Here is a 6,432-nt window from a genome sequence, read left to right as displayed (position 1 = left end):
GAATTAGGTGAAAAAAGGGCAAACTGGGTTACATCACTTCAAGAATATGACTTGAAAATCAAGCCAGCAAAGATTGTTAGAGGCCAAGCTTTTTGCAGGTTATTAGCAGGAGCATCCAACATTCAACAACCAGGTGATACAGAACATATTGAAGAAATCAACCAAATAAGTATTACTGATTCTGAATCACAATATGCAGACTTGATCTTTTATTTGAAAAATGGATATGCACCTCATAACCTATCTTATAAAAACTAAAGGGCCATTAGATTAAATGGAAAAAACTTCACAATCATTAATGATGTACTTTTTAGGCAAAATTATGATTCAATTTTATTAAGATGCCTAGAAAAACCTGAAGCACAAAAGGTTTTGCAGGAACTACATGATGGACCAGCGGGAGGACATTTTGGAGCTGACACAACAACCCACAAAATCATTCATGCTGGATACTATTGGCCCACCCTGTTCAAAGATGCTCATGAATATGTAAGGAAATGCCGAAGTTGTCAAACTTCCAGTGGAAGAGAAAGGAAGCCAGCTTTCCCTTTGCAACCAGTCAACATTGAACAACCATTTGAGCAATTGGGATTGGACATCATTGGAGAAATCACTCCACATTCTTCCAAACAACATACGTATATCCTTACTGCCACTAATTATTTTACTATGTGGGTTGAAGCGATTCCTTTAAAGATAACAAATGCTGAGGCAATTATGGAATTTATAGATCAATTCATCATTACCAGGTTTGGTGTCCCAAATGCTCTTGTTTTCGATAATGCATCTTATTTTTCTGGAAATGCTATGTTTGAATTCTCTATTAGAAGAGGGTTTAAATTGAAATATTCTGCAAATTACTATCCCTAGGGGAATGGTTTAGCAGAATCTACCAATAAAAATCTAGTTAAAATTATTAAGCGAACTATCGAACAGAATCATAAAAACTGGCACAAATATTTAATATTCGCACTATGGGCTGATAGGATAACACAGAAGGCTTCCATAGGTTCTTCTCCATTCAATCTTGTATATGGGAAAGAAGCAGTGCTACCAAAGAATCTTGTCCTTCCTTCTCTAGCCCTAGTTCAGTTTATTGATGAAAGCCCTTCTTCTTCTATTCAACTTAGACACGATCAAATCTTAAAATTAGAGGAAGAAAGAGAGAAGGCCAAAATTAATCATGCAAAACATCAGCAAATTATCAAGTCATCTTTTGATTCAGCTTCATCAAGTTCAAAATAGTTGCAAGTTGGTGATCTAGTTCTGAGATGGGACAAAGCCCATGAGGATAAAGGAAAACACACCAAGTTCCAGAAGATGTGGCTTGGACCATTTCAGATCTACGAGAAGATATGCCATTCGACATTCATATTACAAGATTTATCAGGTAAGAGAGATTATCTTCCTGTTAATGGCCTCATCTTAAAGAAATACTTCAATTGAGGAGGTAACCCCTTCCCCCTTTTTAGTTCAGTAGAATTTGTAGTTTGTAGGACCATTAGGAAATAAAGTTGTAAGGTATTTTCCATTGGCCTTTGCTGTATTGAAAAGTTGCTCAAAGAAGTAGTTTTGATATTTACTTTTAAATAATAGAAGCCCTAAACAAAAGGCACAATTTCTAGGAAATTAGGCATATCCACATTCTGAAACCCCATTTCAATTTTTGTGAAATCTTCTAACAATTTAGAAGTATTGTAAATCATTTCATGGTTTTCAAATGGGTCACAAAAAGGTTATCAATATCAAAACAGAAACTAATCCAACATCAGCATCTTCAACTCTTACCCTGTCATCCATTCACTCTTAAGGAGAAAATTGTCCATCCCATTCATCAAAGTTTATTTTTACTTAGAGTGCAATTCTAAAATATTTGATATAAGAGATAAGGGGTCTTATTACAAGCCTACTTACCATGATCATTGGGAAATAATTTAAGCGACATTACCAACACTTCATACCAAAACAGGGTAGTGGTTTAGAATCATAAGACAAGGGGTCTCATCACGAGCCAACTTGTTCAGTTAGATTACTACCAATGAATGGCATTGTCAAACAGCTAGCCACCAAACCAGGACAATGGCTTTTTATCTTACAAAATAATTGAAAATCAAAAAGAGATACAAAATATGAAAGCATGTTTTTAATTCATTCTTTTCGTCATACTCTGAAATTGATGGGATAATGAGCAGTAAAATGGTTAAAAGGTATCCCTGTCGAAACTATGAACGTTTGCTGGCAGCAGAGGCTCTACTTATGACAAAGGAGTCAATTAAAAAGGTTGAGTTGGAAAGGTTTTATGTTTTATCATTATCAACCAATACAGGCCAATTTCAAACTTAGAATGTTTCTAATTTTAACAAGAGAAGAAATTAGCAAAAATAGCTTTTATTTTATTCGGAATGTATATATACCTAGTTATATTAGAATTTTCCTCTTTGATAAGATTCTTATTTGAAGAAAGTCTAAGTATTTCAATATTTCTTAGAGATAACTGTTTCTCCCAACGAATCGCCAATTGTTGTGCTCTACAACAACCCCCCATTTCATAAAATTTTTATTTTCAAAACTATAATATGAAATGGGTCCATTTTAGATTAAATTGGTATCGACTTATCATTATTCAAAAGATTTGAAAATAAATAAAACATTATAAACCTTTTGGATAAATCACATAATCGGTCTTATAATAAAAATGAATAATCCTTTATTATTGCGATAAAGCGATCGCAAGATCGCATATTGCAATAACAAAGGATGCATGACATAAGACCCATTGGTTTTCCCCGATGTGACAATGCACACATGACTATCAGATATCGGGAAGGCAAGCGATCATAACAAAAGGCCCCTCTCTTCGCTTCGATGCGATATCGCTATTGGCGATCGGGGAATGTAGCATGCATGCATCTAAAGCCCTCGTTTAAAAACTCTCGATGCGAATTGGCGATATCGATATCGGCGATTGGGGATTCCGAAAGGACACCAATATAATAACTTAAGCATTCCCCCGATCGCCGATTGCGATAAAGCTAGGCGCAGATTTCAAAAAGGATTGATAAGGCCGGGATATATTATGGTTATTTAGTATTAAAGGCCTTTCTCTTCCCGATAGTGATTCACTTACACGCAACCGCCAAAACATCAAAGCCATGCTTAAATGAATTATTCTGCCAATAAACGATATGATGAGCATTTAAAGGATTGACAGGTTTAAATGGCCATTTAATGGAACAGTAAGGCAAAAATCTCTTCAGAGATTGTATTCGCGACCACCTTAAGTTAATCCTCCATTATTCATTGATTAATATATCTCGTTCATATTTGGTTTGCGCCATTAATTCTCCGCATTACGTTCATTTTCTCTCCTGTGCAGAGCTCCTCCGAAGCAGCAAATTCAAGCCAAATGGGGAAGAAATCTAAGAAAACTGGAACAGCTTCAGCTTCAACAGTAACAGGACAACACATTGTCGATCCAGGACCAAGCAAAAAGGGACTAATCTCGGACAACACATGTCTAGGACTCGGTAAAACTACTTGGCTGAGCATCTACAATCTAATTGAGGCCGAAGAGCCTCAGGTAACAACAGTGCAAGCCACAGCACACCCGACCCGGAAGTCTGATGCTACTCTAAAGGATTTAGACGACTCTTACCTTCATCGGATAGCAACCCGAGAGCAAATTCTCCCTTACACAGATGTAGTAAGATGGGCGATTGAAGAAATCCCAATTACAAACAGAACCTTTTGCACCATCGATGGGAGAGTGTTCGGCTCGTTTCAACCTGATGATTTGAGGCAAATTTACCATTTTCCTGCACCAGAGAAGAAGTACAACAAAGCATTTTTGGAGAAGTTAAGAAATGAAAATGACATTGAATCAGAACCTATACGGGATTGGAGGAAAAACCCAGCGAAACACAAGCATGAGTCTTCGGGTAAGTACTCTATCGATTCCTTGTGTTCTCCTTATTGTTATGCTGGAGTAATGATGTGTAGGATTTGGGGGTTGCATGATTCCTCAAATTTCACTATAGAAATGGTACCTTTAATGGAAGCAGCAATGAACAGTGAAATAATGGATTGGGGGAATATACTATTTGATAAGTAAGAAACAATGGTTCTTGAATTCAGAAACAAATCCCGCGTTACTGAAAGGTTCATTCCCCCATTTTACTATAGTGCCTACATCTTGGATACCCTTTGTTTTAATTCCGAATTTCTTATGATGGTTTGGAGATGGACTCCACAAGACCACATGCCCATTCATATATACCACCAGAAGTTGTGGAAAGCCCACTATAAACACCACCTATATCAAGTTTGCAATGGATTTATGTTACCCATTCACTATGCCATTTTTGACAAACCTGCTCCTAAGATTTCCTCACAAGCAGAGATTGACTTGACATCCATAGGGAGATGGTTCAGAGAAGAAACATTCACCTATGTAAGAGTTTTCGGCAGTCATGCCAAGCCTCATGTCCTCCCCTTATATACACTCGACAAACTGTTGGCCCGAGAAATAGCATATCAGCTTACATCCGAAGGAGTTACACAGACTCTAAGGAATAAAAAGAAGCAGGGTTGGCCTCCTTTTCCTCTAAGGTTTGGCGTTTACGCACTGCATGACTATAAACATGCAGAGAAAGAAGTAGATAAGATTAATACACTGAATCTCGCCACTCTTCCTAATAGGCGATTTGATCCAAAAAAAGTCGCCTACAATGCACTTGAACAAACAAAACTCACTAAATTTGAACATAAAGATGATGAGTTTGATGACCTGTTCTCCTCAGCCGAGTCGTTATTTCAGGTTCAAACGCTAGCCAAAATGAGATATCATGACAACGGGTTAGTTGAATTTAACAGACTTAGAGAGCAGAGCTTGAAAGCTCTGCCTCTAGATCTGTTAGCAATGGCCCGGATGACACAGTCAAGCGAGCCTGAACAACGACTTACCAATGAACCTCCTGCTACATCAGAAATTTCTGGAGAAATCCAAACAAAAGAGCGGGAGGAAGTGTAGAGGAAAGAGCAGGAGGAAGTAGAGAGGAAAGAGCAGGAGCAGAGCAGCACAGACGTGAATGTCAATGCCAAGATTGACCCGAAGTTACTCCAGGAATGGCAGCAATTCGATTCAATCATAAGCAATCTTGAAAGATCAAAGGAAGCTGATACATCCAAAGCGGCTCATACACAGGATACAACATCAAAAGAGGTTCCAAGTGGAACCAGCGGCCTACCCCCTTCTACATAAATAAAGATAATTCCCAAAGATCCTTCGGATCAGATCATTTTGCAAGTGGAGGATATACCTCCATTGGATGTCTTTTACAGCCCAAAGCACAGGGCTGTAGTAAAGCGACAGTGGAAAAGGAGAAGGATTGATCAACCTTCCCTATTCTGTGAACAAATAATGACAACCAATGTGGTTTGGAAAGAGGAGTTTGATCCTTCTGATGACCTAACAAAATTGTCCCAATATGCTGGAGCCTATTCGGCGGCCACCATGGACAAGGCATCACAAGTGAGTAATCTGTTAAGAGAAAAGGACCAAGCAATTGCTTCGCTACAAGCACAGTTATCGGAGGCACAGTAGAAAGCAGAGCAACTCGAACAGCAGTTGTCTACGCAGCAAAAAATTAATAATCAATTAAATAAACAATTGCAGGAAGAGAAACAAAGGATTGATTCAAGTGCAATTCAAAAGCAGAAAGAGCTGTCGGAAGCATTGGAAAAATTGAAAGCAGTGAATGAACAGATGGTGAGGTCGAAAGATGAGCAAATTTCTCAATTATCAGGCCAAATAGAAAATTCAAAGAATCTTCCGCAACCTGTCGAGTTCAGAGCAGAAGCAGTACAGATTAACAAAGCATTGGTAACACAAGTAAGACTATTATGTCAGAAAATCGCTCAAGCAGAACCCCTATGTGACATAGCAGCATCAATAGTCAATAAATCAGTTGATGCTAGAACAGACTTGGAGCAGGCCGATGAGACCTTGACCAGTTTTCTTGATTGGCAGGACACTGATGAGGGACAGGTAGCTAATTTGCCAAAAATCTTAGAATCCCATAAAGAGATCCTATTTATGGAATGGCAGTCCCAGTTAATGAAGGCAGAGAGAGCAGTTTCTAGATGCAAATTAACCACAAGTAATTTGGTTGAATTGATTAACGATAATCTCTACTTATCTAATATGATCTCTCAATGTACACCAGGTAAATTACTATCGACTAAAACATTGGAGCAGTCATGTTATCAAGAGCTGGAAAAGAATGGGAGATTGATCACAGGTATTAACAGTTTAACTTGGGACACCTATTGGTTGTTCCTAATAAAACCATACAGCCAGAGAGCCGCCCTCAAGTGCCTAAAAGATGCAATTGGGTGTATCATTCCCGATATACAAGATGCCACCTATGCTGC

Source organism: Pinus tabuliformis, chromosome 6, assembly GCF_031772625.1.
Source record: "Pinus tabuliformis cultivar Carrire ecotype Pingquan chromosome 6, CPIR1, whole genome shotgun sequence".
Lineage (NCBI taxonomy): Eukaryota > Viridiplantae > Streptophyta > Pinopsida > Pinales > Pinaceae > Pinus > Pinus tabuliformis.
Note: the sequence above shows the minus strand (reverse complement) of the source record.